At 35.4% G+C, this 21795-nt stretch overlaps 1 long non-coding RNA gene across 1 annotated transcript in view; it reads right to left on the minus strand.

Annotated features, from left to right (window-relative positions):
• Window positions 1–13540: 13540 nt before the first annotated feature.
• Window positions 13541–21795, minus strand: part of LOC126973303 (uncharacterized) — a 30025-nt gene continuing 21770 nt past the window's right edge. The window contains exons 2-3 of the long non-coding RNA XR_007731330.1: window positions 15058–15123; window positions 13541–13586 (exon numbers count right to left, since the gene is read on the minus strand). This is a non-coding gene — a long non-coding RNA (uncharacterized LOC126973303). The remainder of the gene's footprint in view (window positions 13587–15057; window positions 15124–21795) is intronic.

Consider the following 21795-nt stretch of genomic DNA (forward strand, 5'->3'; position numbering starts at 1 on the left):
TTATGACACTTCACAGAAAGGGTACGCCACTTGCGTTTATGTAAGATCTACAAATGAACAGGGTAACATCACCATCATTAAGCTGACAACTATTCCATGATTGGAGTTGTGTGCATGTTTGATGGGCGCGCAGCTCGCAGACGCCGCGGCCGTGGAGAGCGCCCTGCGCTGTGTGATCGCTCGAAAAGTAATATCTACTGACTCATCTATTGCGTTAGCTTGGATAGGAATGAAGTACGACAAATTAAAAACCTTTGTTGCTAATAGGGTAGCTATGATTTTAGACCTGACAAATAATTCTAAATGGCGTTATTTTCCTACTCACCTCAACTCAAGCGACCTAGCATCACGTGGAGTAGATGTATTCAACAATAATAATTTAGATATATGGTGGATATGGTCTGACATTTTTGTCAACATGAATCACTGTGGCCATCCTTCGAACAAAATAGAGTTAGTATAAATAAACTGCCAGAAGTAAAAATCCATGTTAATATTACAAACAAAAGTGGAAATAGTGAACAAACATTAATCGATTTTTATCGATATTCAAAGTTAAAATTCCTTCAACGTGCATTCGCTTATTTGCTTCGATTTATAGTTAATTTTAGAAATACTAATAATAAAATACATGGTGTATTACAGCCTAAAGAACTCGCTCCTTCCTTTAAAAAAGTGTGTGTGTCAGCTCCGACGCACGACTGGAGTTTACCCCTCAAGAACGATTGTCTTTGAACAGGTACTAAACAAAATCAAGTCTAATGGAGTCGTTTACACACAGACAACAGCAGAAGCTAATAAAAAAAGCGTATTAATTAAAAAAAATATAGATTTTAAAACTTACAACAACAAGTTGTAATGGTAACATTTAACTAAACTTTTAACGGCCGTGGTAGTGGTGGGTGCTTAAAGTTATGCTATTAATAAATCCTCTAAATGACTATATTTAACTTCATAGTTAATAGTGATTTTTCTTATGGTCAGTTTACAGGTACGGTCTAATTATTAAAATATGTGATCAGCGCCATCTATCGAAAACTGTTATGTTGTCGTATTACTCGATAGATTCAGTGTTCGATTTGGAAATACGAAATAGTTTATGAGTGACACTAGATGACGTTTAATCTAGCTTATTATTTGTTTTTAATTTGATGGTTCAACGCCATCTAAATAAAGTTTACGAAACTAACGTAGATTAGCCACAACACTTCTTATGGCAAAATAAAATAATTTTCAAAAGTAACGCTAGGTGGCCGACGGGAAAATACGATGCTAATTATTACCTTATTTTTAAGCAGACAAAGTCTGTTTTTGTATAAATGAGAAGAGCGTTACTATCCGATTTGGTGAGTAGGTTTTACTCACCATATTTTTGTAAATCGATTCTTAAGGAGTAAACTCCAAAAAGCTTGTTTACTTGTCGCACACTGAAAGCTTTGCGATAGAAATCAAAATTCTTCGCTCCTAAAGGAGTTCCTATTTCCAAAAATCCATTGATTTCATGAAATCCATTTCTGGATACTGAAAATATATTAAGAGTCGGTGGACGTTTGACATTATCTTGTAATCTATATGAAAAACGACGCCAAATACTGCTTCATGCCAAACATAGACTTACAAAATTATTGTTTCAGCAAGAGCGCTTGCGTCTTCTTCACGCTGGCCCACTGCTGTTACTTTATACCATAAGATAATCCATTTGGCCTATTGCAGGCAGAGACTTGACTTGCACAACAGCGAGACAATGTGTCAGGTGTAGAAAGGTTTGCGGTAAAACACAAATTCCTATCATGGGTGCATTACCATAATAGCGTGTAAATCCCGGTTTTCCCTTTGCTAGTGTAGCTGTCGATGTCGCTGGACCATTTTTGATAACCGACTGAAATGTGAGGGGATGTAAAATTACGAAATGTTATCTATGTTTTTTTGTATGCCTTAGGTATAAATGTTTACATTTGGAGGCCGTCAGTGAGCTTTCACCGAAAGCTTTCATTTTAGCTTTGCGCCGTTTTATCTCTCACAGAGGTAAACCAATAGAATTATTTTACGATAACGGTCGTAACTTCGTTGGAGCCGCAAAAGAAGTAAGAGATCTTATCACTCGTAGTGCTGATGATATGATAGAGTTTTCATCCGAAGAGGGTATTAAATTTAGCTTCCAGCCAGCGTATTCCCCACACTTTGGTGGACTTGTGGAGTCATGTGTCCGATCAGCTAAGCATCATCCGAAACGCATTCTAGGGTAGGCACATCTAACATTTGAGGAGTTGGCAACTCTATTTAGTCAAATAGAGGCGATCCTGAACAATCGTTCTATCTGTTACCTACCATTCAGCCCTGATGACTTCCATCCTTTATCCCCAGGGCACTTTCTAATAGGAAGAGCATCGATGTCCCTACTCAATGTGCCTCAAGTGAGGCGTGAGAATGAAGCCTCTAGTCCCCACCACTCAGTTCGCCAAGTAGGGTCAACCGTCGCGCACGTATCTAAATTAAGAAAGCTACCGGCCGCGGCACTCAAGTCATATTTGTAGAAGTCAATTAATACACCATAGAATTAATACAGTGTTGGAGTATTTATTTATACATTCCCGAGAAGGAACACTATTCATTTAGCTCTTTCCTTCCTTCCTTAAAGGCCGGCAACGCTTCTCTGATTCCTCTGTCGTTGTAAGATCATGTGGGTGGCGTTGATCACTTAACATCAGGTGACCCGTACGCTCGTTTGTCCTCCTTTGCCATAAAAAATAGCATTTTGTGCTGTAGTGCTTTCAATGGTATCTCTGTGCATACCTGATTAGTGAATTCATACTTCGACGTAATCATCTGTGACGATTTTCGTGAAGGTCGCTGATTGCTGCTACCAATACCAATATTGATAACATAGACAAATGATTGAAACTAATAAGAGTTACGTGTGAGAGCAAATTCGTAGTGTTATCAGGTATTGGAAGAAGCCAAGTGCAAAAAATGTTGCATGTAGAACATCTGAGGGTTTGGACGCACTTGCTGGATACTGCGTGATTTTAGGGATGACTACAATGACTTCGTAGAGAGTGGTTTTTGACTGAATATAATATTATAACCGGTGGCGAAGTCTGGTATTACTTTGAACCTGAAAAGGCTTAGTGGCGGAATAGGTATTTCCTTTATAAGATTAACCTACAAAGTTAATCTAAGCATTGGTCCGAAAATAGTTGCTTCTTTTTTCGGCAAATCAGTATATAACACTACAGGACACTTAAAAACGAATGACAGTAAATGTAGATTGGTATGTCAATATGTGCTTGCAAGTCTTACTTCGTCACGACTACCCCATCCCTACATTTCACTTCATCATCATCTTCATCGCCATATGATGCCGCCACATGCAATGACATTATAGCTGGAATTAATGCTTGACCGAATTTATTGCCATACCGGGTCAGCGGACCGAACGTATGCCGCACCAACGAGCTCTACCGACGATTCTCCTTTTTAGGGATTGGATGATGGTCTCTTTCAGGTCAAAGACTGTATTTTATTTTCGATTACTAGAACAATATTTTCAATTTATTAAACCAATAGTTCGGTCATATGGATGTTGTATCCATAAAACTTGATTAACTTAATGTGTACTGAAATTTTTAAAGCACAGATATTTAATAACCCGATACTTGTAACCCTTCGACAAACTGAAAACAAAAGACTTCCATTACTAAAACACAATTAATATTTTTGTAGAAAGTTGTAGATTTTTTTATACGTAATGCCATAAGTATGCCATAAATATTGTTATAATAAACGAAATATATTTGAATTTGGAATCTGTCATTTTTAAATGATTTTTCATTGAGTTTTCTCATTTTGGCGCCAATACCTACGTACAATATTTTGTGATATTTAAATGTAGTGGGGTGATAAAGAGAACCGAATCGCTGTGATTGCATTACACAAAGTAGGTATGGAGCCAAATGCAATTTTTAAATCTCTCCATAACCTTGGTATTCGTAAGATGTTTGTGTACCGGTCTACTAATAGGTACAATGAGACCTCTTCAGTTTGTGCTAGAAAAAGATCTGGCCGTCCACGTAGTATTCGTACGAGAAGGTGATCAAAACAGTAAGGGATAGCACCTGGAACCATGTCGCGTATTTTAAAAGATGACTTAGGACTTGCAACCTATAAGAGACGTACTGGTAATTTCGTAAGTGATAATTTAAAAAAGAATAGTATGGTGAAATCGGAACAACTACTGAAGCGGGTCGTAAAGAGAGGTCACAGAAAAAAATATTTATGGACGAGAATTTTTTTACAATAATTGAGCAACATTTTAACAAACAAAATGACCGCTTTTGTGCTCAAAGCTCTAAGGAAGTTTCCCAATTAGTCGTCATAGTGCAACTATCCGACTTCAGTGATGGTTTGGTGGGGTATTAGCTATGATGGAGTGACTGAACCATACTTTTGTGAAAAAGGTATCAAAACATCGCCACAAGTGTATCAAGATACCATTCTTGAAAGGTAGTGAAGCCCCTTAACAGCACCAGTTTCAATTACCAAGAATGGTCCATCCATAAGACTCGGCGCCCGCGCCGGGTCATAAAGCTCGGTCTAAACAGTCTTGGTTGGAAACGAACGTTTCGGATTTCATCTGAGGTGAAGTCTGGCCGTCATCTAGTCCCGATCTTAAGCTTTTTATATTTTAAATTGTTTTATATTTTTGTATTAAACTAACACAATGAAAAATAAAAAATGTTATTTGTAATAGAAATTTCTTTTTTCTTTGTTTCAGTATTTATGGCAAGACTACCTACAACTATTAGCCTCTTTTAATATTGAAGGGAACAAATGTACTTCAACTAAAAAGTTTATGTTTGTTCCGATAAACAATAGGCGAATGGAGAAATATAGAGGCAATGTTTCAGAAAAACTCTCAAACTTGTATTTGAATTATAACAGTACTCCAAATGAGATGTATGGTAAGTTATTTAAAATAATTAAAACAGAGTTTGCTTCTATATTTACTTCAAAGACAGTCAACTCGGGTGGTCTCTTGTCATTTAACAACTGGGCAACAGCTGGTATTCATAGGAGCAGACAACGGTTATATGAACTATATAGTGAGAGATCATCATGTTATCATGATGCATCTTTCCTTGTATATGTGAAAAATTATTCAAAATTATTTAAGAAAGTATGTACTATTGCTTAGTCAATGCATATTAGAGAAATAATTAAAAATGCTTCAAATAAAATAAAAATGACTTGGAAAGTTATTAACTGGGAATCTGGAAGAGCGAAAGACTGCAAGTCTGAATATAATCTAATAATAAACAATACAAAAATCCACTCTGAGCAGGAAGTAGCTTCTGCTTTTGAGAAATTTTTTTCTGACATTCCAGTTTCCATCTCAAGCACCCTTGTCTCCTCCACCAGTGTTGCCGAGTCACTTCTTTCGGAAAATGTTTTTTTTTTTTTTTTGGAATAAGAGGACAAACGAGCGTACGGGTCACCTGTTGTTTAATGATCACCGCCGCCCACAATCTCTTGCAACACCGGAGGAATCACAGGAGCGTTGCCGGCCTTTAAGGAAGGTGTACGCGCTTTTTTTGAAGGTACCCATGTCGCCTGCTGCTGAAACACCGCACAAGGAAGCTCATTCCACAGCTTTGTAGTACGTGGAAGAAAGCTCCTTGAAAACCGCAATGTGGAGGACCGCCACACATCCAGATGGTGAGGATGATATCCTAACTTGTGGCGTGTCGTGCGAAGGTGGAATTCGGCGGCAGGAATCAGGTTAAACAGCTCTTCGGAACACTTCCCGTGATAAATGCGGTAGAAGACACACAATGAAGCGACGTCTCTACGCAACGCCAAGTGATCCAGCCGTTCACAGAGCTCTGGGTCCCCGACAATTCGAGCTGCTCTGCGTTGCACGCGGTCAAATGGATCGAGCTGATACTGGGGTGCGCCTGACCAGAGATGACAGCAATACTCCATGTGTGGCCGGACCTGCGCTTTGTAGAGCGCTACTATGTGAGCCGGCTTGAAGTATTGCCGTGCTCTTTTAATGACGCCCAGTTTCTTTGAAGCCAATTTGGCTTTGCCTTCCAGATGACCACGAAATTGGCAATCGCTCGAGATTACGAGACCCAGTATTCCGATACTAGGCGCGGCTTTAAGAGAAGTGTTCTCCAAGAGCGGTGATACGACAAATGGGGTTTTTTTAGTGGTAAAAGCGCAAACTTGAGTCTTCTGGGGGTTAAATTGGACAAGGTTCAATTTACCCCATTCCGCGACCTTCTCAAGAGAGGACTCGATAGAAGACACAAGTTTCTCCCGGCACTGGTCGACGATTTCCTGAGAGAGACCTGCATGGCCAGTGTATACGGCATCACCAGTGCTATCGTCTGCATAGCAATGAATGTTGGAGGTGTCCAACATATCATTGATATGCAGAAGAAACAGCGTGAGAGACAGCACACAGCCTTGGGGCACTCCAGCATTCACGGGCTGCGGGTTCGAGCAATATCCGTCGACAACGACCTGTATGCTGCGCCCAGTGAGGAAGCTGGAGGTCCACTTGCACAAGCTCTCGGGAAGCCCAAATGATGGAAGTTTGGAGAGGAGCGCCTTGTGCCATACACGATCAAAGGCCTTCGCTACATCCAGGCTAACTGCCAGGCCTTCCCCTTGCTTTCAATAGCCGTTAAGGAATGTAAACAAAATTTCATATTCAGTGTTGTTAGCCCAGCAGAAATAATTAAAACTTTCAGATCCTTAGAAATGAAAAAAACTGCTGATATATGGGGCATATCTGTAAAAATAATAAGTTCTGTTATTGACGTAGCACCATATCTAGCACTAGTTTTTAATAGCTGTATTGAACATGGCGTGTTTCCTGACCTTCTGTAGTATACAAATTACACCAATATTTAAATCGGGACTCACTTCCGACCCGAATAACTATCGCCCTGTTTCGGTGTTGCCGACCCTTTGTAAAATGTTTGAAAGAATTATTTTAAGCCAAATGCTTACTCACTTTAACACTTATAAGTTACTTCATATAAAACAATTTGGCTTTACTAGGGGACACTCGACTACGGATGCACATGTTGAACTCATCAGGAATATTTTTGAGGCCTGGGAGGAATCACAGAATGCACTTGGTATCTTCTGTTATTTATCTAAGGCTATTGATTGTGTTCAACATTCAACGCTGGCCAGGAAGCTATGCCAGTATGGTATAAGAGGATCTGCACTCGATCTTCTGATCTCATATTTAAATAATAGGATTCAGAGGGTCGAGGTGAATGGTAGGAGCCAGGAGATCTCCTGGGACTCCTCTCGGTATGGGGGTACCACAAGGGTCTATTCTTAGAACCTTCCTCTTCCTAATTTATATAAATGATCTACCTAACCTTGTAGAAAGAAAACACAAGGTGGTATTGTTTGCGGATGACACTTCACTTATATTCAAAGTGAAACGAAGCCAAGTTTTATATGACGAAGTAAACAATGCTCTATCTGACATCGTGTACTGGTTTAGCGCCAATAACTTATTATTAAATAATCATAAAACCAAATATATTAAATTCACCGCGCCAAATGTCAAAAATGTAGATGCGAATATTTTATTAAATGGAGAGGTGGTAAAACCAGTGGAATCTGCTATATTTCTTGGCATTACTCTTGATTCCAAATTGCAGTGGGGCCCCCATATTGAAGAATTGGCGAATAGGCTTAGTTCTGCAGCATATGCGGTTAAGAAAATCAGACGGTTAACTGACATAGATACGGCGAGATTAGTATACTTTAGTTATTTTCATAGTATTATGTCCTATGGTATATTGTTATGGGGCAGTGCGGCCGATATTAATACTATCTTTGTGCTGCAGAAGAGGGCTATTCGCGCGATTTATAACCTAGGTCCTAAATAATCATTAAGAGAAAAATTTAAAGAAATAAACATTTTGACTGTTGCTTCTCAATACATTTTTGATAATGTTTTGTATGTTCATAAGCACATTGAGGAATTTTCTAGAAACTGTGACATTCATAATGTTAACACGAGGAACAAACATAAACTTGTTATGCCTACTACTCGGTTGGGTCGAGTTAGTAAGTCTTTTGTTGGGCGATGTATATGCTTCTACAATATGATTCCAGAAAATGTACAAAACAAATGTGTTACGAAATTTAAAAGAATTTTTAAAAAACGTTTGTGTGGGATAGGTTATTATAACGATTTTCTTAATGACACCACGGACTGGGATTAAAGCGAACACCCTCAGGCTCTTTAATTATAAATGTTTATTGTACGATATTACATTGTAATCCATATTTTATATAAAAAAAAGCCCGCTGAGTTTCTTGCGCCCATTCTTCTCAGGTCTGAGGCAGTCTCTTTTTAATGGGTGGTAGATTTTGACGTTCAATAAGTGATTATAAATCCTATTTTGAATAAAAATATTTGAATTTGAATTTAAATATGCTACGTAACTTTTTTCCATAGGACTTGCCAGAAATCGAGATAAACCCTTAAAACTCGTACCCGTAAAATGTTTTTCCTTCCATTTTTTATATTCTCTTCATTTTGTTATGGGCGAAAAAATAGTAGGATGAACCTACTATTTTTTTTTCACGTTTTTACGATTTTTAAAGGTCATGTTTATTCAAACATGTGCATGTTTGAACATGTGAGGACCTGTTTTTCTAAATCAATTGTGGTCCATATAAGGCAACTAAAAAGTATAAAGTTAAAGAAAAATCGAAAAAAAGGACATATATTTATTATATTAACATATATTACGCTAAGAACATGTCTATCGTTCCTGATATTGAGGCAATTGTTCAGCAATGGTGTGCAAAATGACGGGAATACGATTAGATTCTCATCACAAAATTGTCCTGACCTTATGGCGCTTCTTCTCAATATAAGCAGCATTTCGAAACAGTGGTAGTGCATCTACTTTCACAGGTTAATGCGAATTATATCTACTGATATTTCCAAATGTTTTGACAAAATAGACCACACAAATTACGGAACGGAACCAAACAGACGGAAAAAATGTTTGGTAAACCGACAAGTAACAAGATAGACCGACGATATGGTCAAGATCACCAGAATACATTGGATGAAGGCAGCGCAGGACCGATCGTCATGGCGATCCTTGGAGGAGGCCTTTGTCAAGCAGTGGATGTCTTCCAGCTGATGATGATGATGAAGGAATTCACGGAAATTCGTATCGCTGGTTTTTGTCATACTTATGTTCACAATACGACCCAGGTGGTTGTTTTGAATGTGTACTAGTGTGTAGTTAGATACTAGATGTTCATAACTTCAGGTGTTCCTCAAGGTACCTTCCAAGGCCCATTCCTTTATGTCTCTTACGATCTCAAATTCTTATGCCTAATGAAGTCGATTGACAAGTTGATTGGTCAAGATTGCCGGAATAGGGTGGATGAGGGCAGCGCAGGACCGATCGTGATGGCGATCTTTGGGGGAGGCCTTTGTCCAGCAGTGCATGTCTTCGGACTGAAATAATGATGAATGGTGATGTAAAGAGTGACTTAGAATACGCTTCACAGGTCTGGAACCAGCGCATAGCTATCATATTCTATAACAGTATTGGAAGTATCCAAAAACGATTTGTTCGTTACTTACAATTTGTCCAATTACAAATACCGTTGCAGCAATTTTCATCTTGTACCAATGAGCAATAGGCGCATAGCCCGTGGTATCTGGTTAAAGACCAAATGGAGTGAGAGACTTAATAAATTAAGTTTTGTAACAAATAAAACTTTATTAAGAGGCCTGAACCTTCTTGATATTCCCTTTGTACGGGTATCCAGAAAATTATTACGCCATATCCACCATAGAGTTAAAGCAGCTGAAGATAATTGTTATAAAGAGTACATAACCAAAATAGAAAATAACATTGCTGCTAACCCTACGAAGTTTTGGTCTTATATGAAGAGTAAAAGGGTTAGTAGTATATATCCTGCAACAATGACTTATTCTGGTACTAGCAGTGACATTGGTCCAGGAATCTGCGATCTATTCTCTTCATACATTCGATCGACTTTTTTGGCTCCTGACACTCAACTTGACAATGTTTCGTCTTTTCCAAATTTACAAAATACGTCTTGCAGTATTTCCTCTATTGAAGTGTCTGCAGAGGAGGTTCAACGATCCTTGAATCATCTAGATCTTAGTAAGTCAGCTGGTCCTGACACCATACCAGCACTACTTCTAGTTAATTGCGCCAACGAACTGTTTAAGCCAGTGACAATACTCTTTCGTCGTTCCGTTACTGAGGGAATTATGCCAGCTATATGGAAATCAGCATTAATATCACCGATTCACAAGAAAGGTTCTAAAAATCAAATAGAAAACTACAGACCTATTAGTAAGTTATGTTTGTTAGCAAAAATCTTAGAGCGTATTGTGTACAACCAGCTATACAATAACATTAAATCAACGTTTATCCCTCAACAGCACGGTTTCTTGAGAGGAAGGTCAACTGTGACAAATCTAATTACTTTTAATGATTACTCAACATTTCATATGGATAAAGGTTCTCAGGTTGACACTGTCTATACTGACTACAGCAAGGCTTTTGACCGTATTAACCATAGTATACTATTGTCAAAACTATATTCTCTAGGCATCCATGGTGATTTGTATAGATGGTTTTCTTCCTACGTTCTAAATAGGTCTCAAGCGGTTGTTCTGAATGGTTATACCTCGACGTGGGTTAATATTCCGTCAGGCGTTCCTCAGGGATCATTGTTGGGACCCCTGCTATTTGTTATATTTATTAACGATATCAGCTCATGCTTTTCGAATTCAGAGTTTTTATTATTTGCTGACGACATGAAAATCTTCATGACTGTTAACAATCTTCATGATGCTTTACTTCTCCAAGATGACTTGAACAGGCTGGATAACTATTGTACACTCAATAAGTTAGATTTGAATGTCTCTAAATGCTTTTTTATAAACTTTTCTCGTAAACGAAACGTTTTTGAATATAACTATAAGATTAAAAATCAAAATTTAGCTGTTATAAAAAACATTAAAGATCTAGGTGTAATTCATGACAATAAATTAATGTTCGATGACCATGTTAATGCTGTAGAAAATAGAGCCTATCAGGCTCTTGGATTTATAATCCGTGCTTCACAGAATTTTAAAAGAATGAAAACTATAAAAATTATCTATTGCGCCTACGTACGTAGTCATCTAGAGTACGGGTCTCAAATTTGGAATCCCTGTTATAAAATATACTCAGACAACATCGAGAGAATCCAAAGGAAATTCACGCGTTATCTGTCATATAAATTTAATATACCAATGTCTGAATATCCACAGCGAAGCCTGATGTTCCATCTAGTTCCATTACATCAGAGGCGAAACATATCTGACATCGCGTTCTTACTGAAATTAGCCCAAAATAACATTGATAGTCCGGAGCTTCTTAGCAAAATTAATCTTAATGTTCCTACTCGTAGTCTTAGGAAACTGGCTTTGTTTGGCATCGATTCCAGCCACACTAACTACCGGAAAAATAGCTTTTTTCCTCGTTGAATGCTGCAGTTCAAGTGTAGCGTGTAGCTAAGAATGTGCTTACCAAAGACAGTGTCGATGTAAGTCTAACATAAAAAAAAAGAAAGCACTTAATCTCATATGTTAGAACCTATTTTGTGTTACAGTATTGTTTGTGTCATATATTATTCTGAGCTTAAGCAATTTAAAAACATATGTGGAAGCTTGTAATTAGCATTTATTAATCTATTTGTTGTGTAAAATTTGTAATTATGGCTGTAAGTTTCCCAAATAAAATAAAATAAAATAAAATAAAATATCCAGGCTTGCCGGATATATGTATTATAATTATTTGTGTTCAGACACTGACGTAGATTCATTCAACAATCCAATTATATTTTAAACTTACTATCAATAATATGTTCTAGTCCAAAATTAATTGAAAATTCTGTTTTTATGATCATACCTAGTAACTGTAAATAGCATTGAATGTACACATTTTTCTAACTTTTTTTGTATTTAGCTGTAAGTTGTCCAAATATAATAAAATAATGTATGATATAAAAGTTTTTTTATATAAGAGGAGGCAAACGGGTAATAGGCGGACCAGTAATCAAGAGGCACAATAAGTAAGTACGAATAGATCGCAGTGTACGTAAACTGAGCCGTACGTCCATCTGAGCTACGATCTTAGTCGTAGCGAGCATTCAAGCAAGCTATTTTCTTAAACTTCTTTCTACTCGTGCGGTGTAGTTGTGTCTAAATAGCACTAAAATTGAAAGCTTGTCCTCAATAACGAGGCTATTAATAGTGGAAAAAAGCATTCGTATCCGGTTTATTTAGCGAAACCTTTATAATGAACTAAAACAACCAAAAACCTTTAATTAGTGATTAAAGGTATAACAAAACTGAATATATTATGTGCTTAAACGTTTACCGGTTCGGGTTCTCGATGATATATTTAAATGAATATATTGATGATAGGAATATATAAATATACTGGGATCTTGAAGAAATACGGTTGTATAGTTAAATAATTTTATTTCTTTAATAATTATAAAATACAATTTTTATTTATTAATCATAATTTTACATCTACCCAGCCTTTAGACATACAATTATTAAAATTTTCATAGTTGAATCTTATATAGAAATTGCTTTTCACGACATTTTATTTAAATATTTATATTAGGAAAGTTAGATTTTCTATTCAGCCAATAAAAGTTAGGAATAATCTGTCAAATAATGGCTTGTTTTATGATACAACCGTGGATATACAGATTATGTGGTATTGCCGTGTCCATTATTTAGCTAATCTTCTTTTAAATACATATTGTAGTCCAGGATTCCGAAGTTCTTGTCGTTTTCAAAAGAGCGGGAATTCTTTTCAGGCGAATCGTCCATGAAGAATGGCGGAATATGCTCACGTTGTGGGTTGTAAATATTGCCATAGTGAAATACAGACTGTGAACAAAAATAGATTTAATACCGCATCTAGTAAATGAGTTGAAATTGAAATGAGTTTGAAAAATGGAAAAAAATCTTATCTAATCTTGTAATTTAGGTTTACAATACCAAATTTATTTAAAAAAAACATCCAAGCTGAAAGCATAGCTAAGTGAATAAGTGTTTTAGTATGAGCTGATTCCGTCGGTGATGCTTTGAATAGATAAAGTCCTATGTAAATGAAATTAACAAGATGTTTGTTATATTCTATCTAGTGTATAAGTTGGAGAAAATTATTCGCGTCTATTGCATAATGAAATAATATTTTATTAGTAATTTAATTCAAAAGGTGGGCGAATAGAAAAGCTCTGCATTAACAAGCTCTAGTGGAGGAGATGAACAGTGCATAAGCAAACTGGAGACGATTACTATAAACAAGGTTCAATTGAAACTGTTGGAGGAGGAGTTCAGGATACCTTTGTACTGTCAGGACGCTTCCTCCTCAGGTAGTTGAAGCAGCAGGAGCGGAAGTTTCGCGTTCCGCAGGCCGAGGCGCACTCAGTCCCACAAGAGTCACAAGAGATACCCTGCGCCCAGGTCGCGCCACCTGCAACACATCACAATACAGTTTTATACATACAAGTAGAGAAACCAAGCCTCAAGGCATTAATTTTTTTGATGGATGAGATGATATGGACGTTCACCTGATAGTTATTGATATGCTCTACCCATTACAATGCAGTACCGCTTAGGATTCCTTTAAAAACCCAGGAATTCTGAGCAACACTACAATTGCGCTCGCTACCTTGAGACATAAGATGCCAAGTCTCATTTGCCCAGTAATTTCACTAACTACTGTGCCCTTAACACCACATGATAATGCTTACACATTACTGCTTCACGACGGAAAAAGGCGCTGTTGTGGTACCCATAATCTGGTTGTCATTCAATGCAAGGAAGCCTCCCTGGTAAATGACCTGAGTCGCCTCTTACGACACTCTTGAGACTGGGACTTCCCTATTATTTTTATGGAAACCTGGAAACCTAGAACTCGCGGTTCCGTTAGGTAAAACAAATATTTCGCTACTGATGATAACGCAAGGTCAGTTGCACATCTTAATCATTCTTGTCCTTGGATTATTTGCAGAGGATGTCAGCTACTTGGGTACCAAAGTGGTGCACTTTTCTGTCGTGTAGCAGTCATTTGCAAGCATGCATAAACAATAGAATGTTTCGGTTCGAAAAGTACCTAGTGGCCTACTGAGAGTCTTGTGTGTCGAGCACAAATGCGATACCACTTAGATATCTCGAATTCATTTTCACGTTAATTCGATGCTCATAAGGCAAGGGAAATATCGCAAGAAACCTAATGTACCTGCGGTGTAATAAACGGGAAACGGATTAAACCTTGTCTTTCACGCAAAATAGGCGCGTTTAAAACGTCAATTTGATGAAAATAACCAGCAGATACAAATAAATACTAACCTAACCTTGGTGATTAAGACTGGTCTTTAAAACTAAACCTCAAACATGCAATAACAATATTATTATAACCTATTTCGTACCTATATATTGTTTGTTAAGCCCATTATGATGGGGAGTGTTTCAAACAGCTTAACCTAATTGCTGCCATGATTCTCAGCTTAAAACTATAAAATACTCGCATAAGTTTATTTACCATTCTCTGATCTGGATGCACAGATAAAAAAATTATTTAACTAGAAAAGAGACAAAAATTGTATCTTAAGTATACTGGACCTTTGCGCTTTGTTTGACAGACAGATCCTTACATCCTATTTTCATATTCACCCTAAATTCTACAATTGCAGTATTCCCATATAGTTAATGTAAATGTAATGTGAAACAATATGGCCTTTTTATATTGCTAGTCCAGGTGTGTCGCGGCAACGCAAACCTTCATAAAATAGCCTCGATAATGACCGCAGGTAATATGTGAAAACATTTTTTAAAACAATATTAAGTTTGACGTTGACAGCCCAGAAACATCTAATTGACGTGCAAAGCAAATTTAAATGCTCTACAAAATACAAATATTATCATATTATTATGTATAATACCTGTGTTATAATCATTGGATGGATCAGCGTCTCTCCTGCTTCTATAGGCACCGTGCGACACCGTCGCTTAAACAATAATTATATTAATAAATAAAACAACTGAGGTAAACCTTAGTACTTTAGTACTTAATCATAATCATGAAAGAATAAGTATAAAGTCTTAATTATTGAGTAATGATTGGTCTCCGCTGCGCTGCAACTAGATACCGCACTTAGCTTTTTTATTAGATGCTTGTGTGTGAAATCTTTCAAATTATGTAACATACACTTCGTGTTATTTTACATTGAAATTAATAATATATAAAATACTTACTGATCATATTATGTAAGCACAGTGTCTTTCTTATTTCATTTTACAAACTTATTACTACACAACCCGGCATTAAAGTTTCAATTATTAGCAATGTTTATCAGAACATGTGGCACGTCAACGTCACACTATGTTCGAGACTGGCACTTGGACGTAGTATTAGTTGCTGCACTTTTCGACTACGCCTGCTTTATCTAGTTGGAGCGAACACCAATCCTTAATCTAAGTATAAAGATATACTGCAATAATGAGCACTGACATAAGTCAGTATAATTTAGGTATTGTTTTGAAAGAATGTTAAAACAAAGCAATTATTTATTTATCCTTTGTTTTTTAATTTTGTGTCTAATAACACGAAGCCTACTAATCTATATACTTTTCTTTATATATAAACGAATAACTGTTGAGATATTTCTGTATTGTATTATAATTAATATTTTAGGAAAGTTTCCTACAGACTTATGTAAGTCTAATTTTCATAGTGTCATGGCCATAGAGATAATTTATAATACATTTTTAAGCGGACGTGTGATGTGAAAAATGTCTATGAAATCTTAAATATCAAATATCGAAATAATGATGTGGCGTTCTTAAGAGAATACTAATGACAGTCCAAACTTCGAGTAGATGCCCATCCTGATGCTAAGCGGCCGTAATATTACAATTGAGTTGAGGTCAATACCTAAGGCGTGCTAGCGTACCATATTATGATATGACCCGAAAACATAGCTAATTCACTGAGCCCCTAAGATACAAAGTAATAAATATAAAATACTAATACATTACCTATTAGAATTAACGAAAGCAAGGCAGTAATTTTCAACATTTTACAATCTTTACATGAACAATAAAAATATTATATTTGGCGCCAACCGATACAAGATGGCGGTTCCACAGATAATGTCAGAATGGCTGAAAGCGTGGCGTCACGGTATTTATATACAACTAAAGTTTACACAAGTTACAGTTTCATTGACGAGATGACATGCTTTACATATTTAATATTTTATCGGATCTTACCCAAGTTTTATTAGATATCACAGATTCTGTATAAATTAAAATAAAGATTGAAAAAGTTGCCAAACGGGGAGTTTGTAAGAAGTTAAATATAAACACATTTTTATTTTTGAACTTAAATCAATTTGATTTACTAAAGTTCATTTTAAAATAACCTTGTCACGTGCGACACGGACACTCACACAGGACAACGATAACAAATTAGTTTTGATTTTAACTTCGGCGGCTATTTTGTAAGCCGCCATTTAGTTTATTTTAATTGTTATTATAGCAGCAATAGTGCATTACCTCGTTTGTTATTTTTCAGTGACATCCCTCACTTCTGGGATTATAATATATACCACAATCTAGGACTAATCTGAGTCAAAACGCATCTATTTCTAGTCAGGCCCGGTTTTAAACTTAATTCCGCCCCTGGGCACCGGAAAAAAATCCGGGCACTGGAATTTTACTTAAACTTATAGTTTACATATTTTATTTTTCAAAACTTAAATAACTAATTTATTACAGAAACTTTATTATTTATTTATTTATTAGGAAGCCAACGTGCATACAACTTAAATTATTAAAAATTCTTTTATAACGTTGTATACTCCACTTACAGGCTAACTCGACATGCTTAATAGTATTATATACATCCTTTGTTAAACTAAAACTTTTGAAAACAATTTTTGAAAAAATTTGACAAATTAAAGCCACAAGCAAAAGGCTGATAAAAAAATAACTATGTTCTTACTTAATGACCAAGAAAAACTAAAGAATAAAACAATAACTACGAACAATGACTAACCATCTTGCAATACTTTCATAGTTTTTTTGACTTCTTTTTTTAAAACATGGGGCAGAGAAAAATATCTATACCAGCTCTTTTAACGAAGTTGTTGTAGGTGACAACTATTCTACACAAAGGGGCGGATCTGCCTAGGTTCGATCTAGTTAATCTAGGCCTGAACGTTAGTTTTTTGATAACATGTGACCTACCATTACGCTTTGGTACCGCCAATTGAACCCTACTCAACAGATTTGGGCAATCGACCCCTCCATCTATAACATTTTTTAGGAAAAAGAGATCAATCTTAATTGATCTCTGTCGTCGTCGCTGTCTGATCGCAGGGACTTATCCCTGCGATCAGACAGTGACGACGCTTTATAAAATTTTAAAAGATCAGTGTAGGTGTTAACCTTTTTATGTATTTTATCCTTGTATGCTAAGTGCCGTAAGAACTTCTTCTGGACTCTCTCTACCCTATTCTTATGTATTTGATAATATGGGTTCCATGCAATAGAACAGTATTCAAGTCTGCTTCGAACAGCGAATTAAAAAGTGCTAGTTTAGTAGAAGACTTTCTAAAGGCCTTTGTATTCCTGATGATGAATCAACTAGGGACTTATCCCTGCGATCAGACAGTGACGACGCTTTATAAAATTTTAAAAGATCAGTGTAGGTGTTAACCTTTTTATGTATTTTATCCTTGTATGCTAAGTGCCGTAAGAACTTCTTCTGGACTCTCTCTACCCTATTCTTATGTATTTGATAATATGGGTTCCATGCAATAGAACAGTATTCAAGTCTGCTTCGAACAGCGAATTAAAAAGTGCTAGTTTAGTAGAAGACTTTCTAAAGGCCTTTGTATTCCTGATGATGAATCAACTAGGGACTTATCCCTGCGATCAGACAGTGACGACGCTTTATAAAATTTTAAAAGATCAGTGTAGGTGTTAACCTTTTTATGTATTTTATCCTTGTATGCTAAGTGCCGTAAGAACTTCTTCTGGACTCTCTCTACCCTATTCTTATGTATTTGATAATATGGGTTCCATGCAATAGAACAGTATTCAAGTCTGCTTCGAACAGCGAATTAAAAAGTGCTAGTTTAGTAGAAGACTTTCTAAAGGCCTTTGTATTCCTGATGATGAATCAACTAGGGACTTATCCCTGCGATCAGACAGTGACGACGCTTTATAAAATTTTAAAAGATCAGTGTAGGTGTTAACCTTTTTATGTATTTTATCCTTGTATGCTAAGTGCCGTAAGAACTTCTTCTGGACTCTCTCTACCCTATTCTTATGTATTTGATAATATGGGTTCCATGCAATAGAACAGTATTCAAGTCTGCTTCGAACAGCGAATTAAAAAGTGCTAGTTTAGTAGAAGACTTTCTAAAGGCCTTTGTATTCCTGATGATGAATCAACTAGGGACTTATCCCTGCGATCAGACAGTGACGACGCTTTATAAAATTTTAAAAGATCAGTGTAGGTGTTAACCTTTTTATGTATTTTATCCTTGTATGCTAAGTGCCGTAAGAACTTCTTCTGGACTCTCTCTACCCTATTCTTATGTATTTGATAATATGGGTTCCATGCAATAGAACAGTATTCAAGTCTGCTTCGAACAGCGAATTAAAAAGTGCTAGTTTAGTAGAAGACTTTCTAAAGGCCTTTGTATTCCTGATGATGAATCCCAACAATTTTAATGAAATTTTTAACTATATTGTCAATATGAGGTATAAAGCTTAATTTATAATCTACGATCACGCCATAATCTTTTATTTGATTTACTTTTTCTAAAATATTGTTTTTGATACTATAATCGAACTCAACATTTTTAATTTTTCTGCTGAAGGTTATGCTTTTGCATTTCAAGTGATTTAATTTTAAATTATTGAGATCGCACCAATCAGAAGTAGTTATTAAAATTGAAGAAACATGTATTTGTGTTATATAAAATAATTAATAATGTAGTTTGTAAAATGTAGGAAACTGTAAGTCCATAAAGTATTGGTATGTTATTCTTCAAAACTTATGTTAATATTGTTTGCTTTAAATAAAACTATAAAATAGATTAAAAAAAATAAGAAATTGTAGGTTAATAATGTAGATTGTATGTAACTCTTCAAAACTTATGTCTATAATTAAGAATTTGTGTTATATAAAATAATTAATGATGTAGTTTTTAAAAATCTAGGAAACTGTAGGTCTATATTTTACTAAATGTTTCTCAGCTAATATAAACAACAACAAAAAAAATAGATAACAAAATATAGTGATAGGTCAACGTAATCACAAGCTACTTGAGCTGTATTATGCAGAGCCATTGTTACGTCATCCACAAACAAGGCTAAATTAGACATAGTTGATCTTTTTCTAATGAACCCGTGCTGGTTTCCTAACATCGCTGGTTTCATGTACCATGCTAGTAGCGGACAAATTAATGTTTCAAAAACTTTAGAAAATATTGATAAAATACTTTGCTATGTCTTTTCGATCCCCACTTTTGAATACGGGAGTTACCCTGGCTCTTTTCCAAATTCTTGGGAATTCACCGTCACACAAAGATTTGTTAAATATTAGCAATAACGGTTCTGCTAGGAAAACAGAACAACGTTTAGCAAATATGGGTGGTATGTCGTCTGGTCCGGGCCCTTTATTAACATCAAGACCTTTTAATTATTTTAAAACATCCATTTTTGTTATGTTGATACTGCCTAATTGTGAGTTATGTATGGAATTTGTATTAATAGATGGTTCTGTTTTTAATATTTTGTCTGACCTTATGTACATATTTGAAAAGTGATTTGCGAATTTATTGCAAATATCCAAGCCATCAGTGAATGAGTAACCATTAAAAGACATAAGAGCAAAATAGTCACATTTATTATTACGCTTTTGTTTTAAGTAAGAATGAAAAAATTTTGGATTTAATTTAATATTATGTTCTACCCTTTCTAAATAGTTTTTATAATCTAAATTAATAATTTTTTCACATCTTTCTCGTAATAACATAAATTCAATTTCATCCATAGGATTACAATATTTTAAGTAAAGTTTTCTATATTTATTCTTTTCAGCTAATCTTTTAATTAAGTTTTTAGAATACCAAACAGGATAACAACTTTTATTTTTAATTTTTTTCTTAGGCACACATTTTTCAATTATTTTACGCAGCTCTACATAAAATATATTATGCGTTATATATTCTAAAAAAATGAATAAATATTTGTTTTTTTCTAACAGTTATAAATTTGGCAGTAAGGGTGACTCATAATAATAATATTAAATCAATTATTTCACAGGCAAACTAAAAACCTCTTGTTCCTTTCTACTTTTGTCCAATGCACGCTTCCGATACTCAAATCCGCTCAATTTTTTGCGTCCATTGGCCATGTTTGTCAATTAATTGTATATTTATGCTCAACATCAATAAAATTGTATGCAGGCAGCAGGTTGTGACAACAATGAACAAACTTCAACAAAGGAACCTATATACGTTTGTAAAACATACTGTAGGTGGCAGCATGCGCTTATTAAATTCAAAAATATAAGATTTTTCGTTAAATTAATTGGTTTAATCGATAATAATAACATTTTTTTAAAATTCATTGATTGATTAAAGTTTATGTTTTAAAAAATGCAAGAAATAGTTCCGAATATTTTTCAATTTTTCAAATGAAAATTCTAATTACATTTCTTTAATTCCAGAAAATAAAAAAATCGATTATTATTTTAAATCTCCAAGGAAATAAATTTATGAAATCATTTTTAATATTAATTTTTACTAAACTGCCAAAATTAAATAATGGATAAATTGAATTTCTTGAATTATCAAGTTAACCAAAAATTATTAACTAGCAGAATTAATTTATTATATTGAGAAATTTTAATTTATAAGAAGACAAAAAAAAAATTTTTTTGCCGCCCTAAAAAATTTGCCGCTCTGGGCGCTTGCTCCAACTGCCCCTAGTGTAAATCCATCGCTGTTTCTAGGCTCTGTAGTTCATTTAACTCACTGGCCAAATCGCAGACCTTTGATTTATTCATTTCGCTTGCTTAATATAAAAAGAAAATACTTACGTGACTTAGAAACCTTGTTTTTAAATTGTTAAAAATACTGTCTTATAAACGTAGTTAAAATTATGAATGTTGTGGTAGCTTATAACTGAATTAACTCTAATCCATATTATTATTATATTTTAAGTTTAGGCATGTAAAGAGTGTAATTTGTTAGTTGCTCAAATAAATAAAGAAATATATAAATATATACAAATTTAATTTGTACCAAAATTCATGGACGATGCGGGACTCGAACCCGCGTCTCTGGGGTTCCATCCGAGGCTCTTACCAATTGAGCACACAATCCGATGATCAATGACGCAACGATCGTAAACTTTGGTTTGTCTTGTTGAACTCTCAGGTTATGGGTACATCTAGAACTTACGGAATGTTGTTCGAGTGCCGTGTGCATTTTGAGCAACGGGTTTCGGATTCAATCCCGTATCCCGGGATTTTTTTTTAAATAAAAAAATTCATCATCTTACATGAGTGCGGATTGAACATTTCGACCTGAGTCTATGAATACCTCAAGTCCTCTTACTCGCTGCTTGTTTGTTTATAACACTGGATTCCACTAATA

Source organism: Leptidea sinapis, chromosome 29, assembly GCF_905404315.1.
Source record: "Leptidea sinapis chromosome 29, ilLepSina1.1, whole genome shotgun sequence".
Classification (NCBI taxonomy): Eukaryota; Metazoa; Arthropoda; class Insecta; order Lepidoptera; family Pieridae; genus Leptidea; species Leptidea sinapis.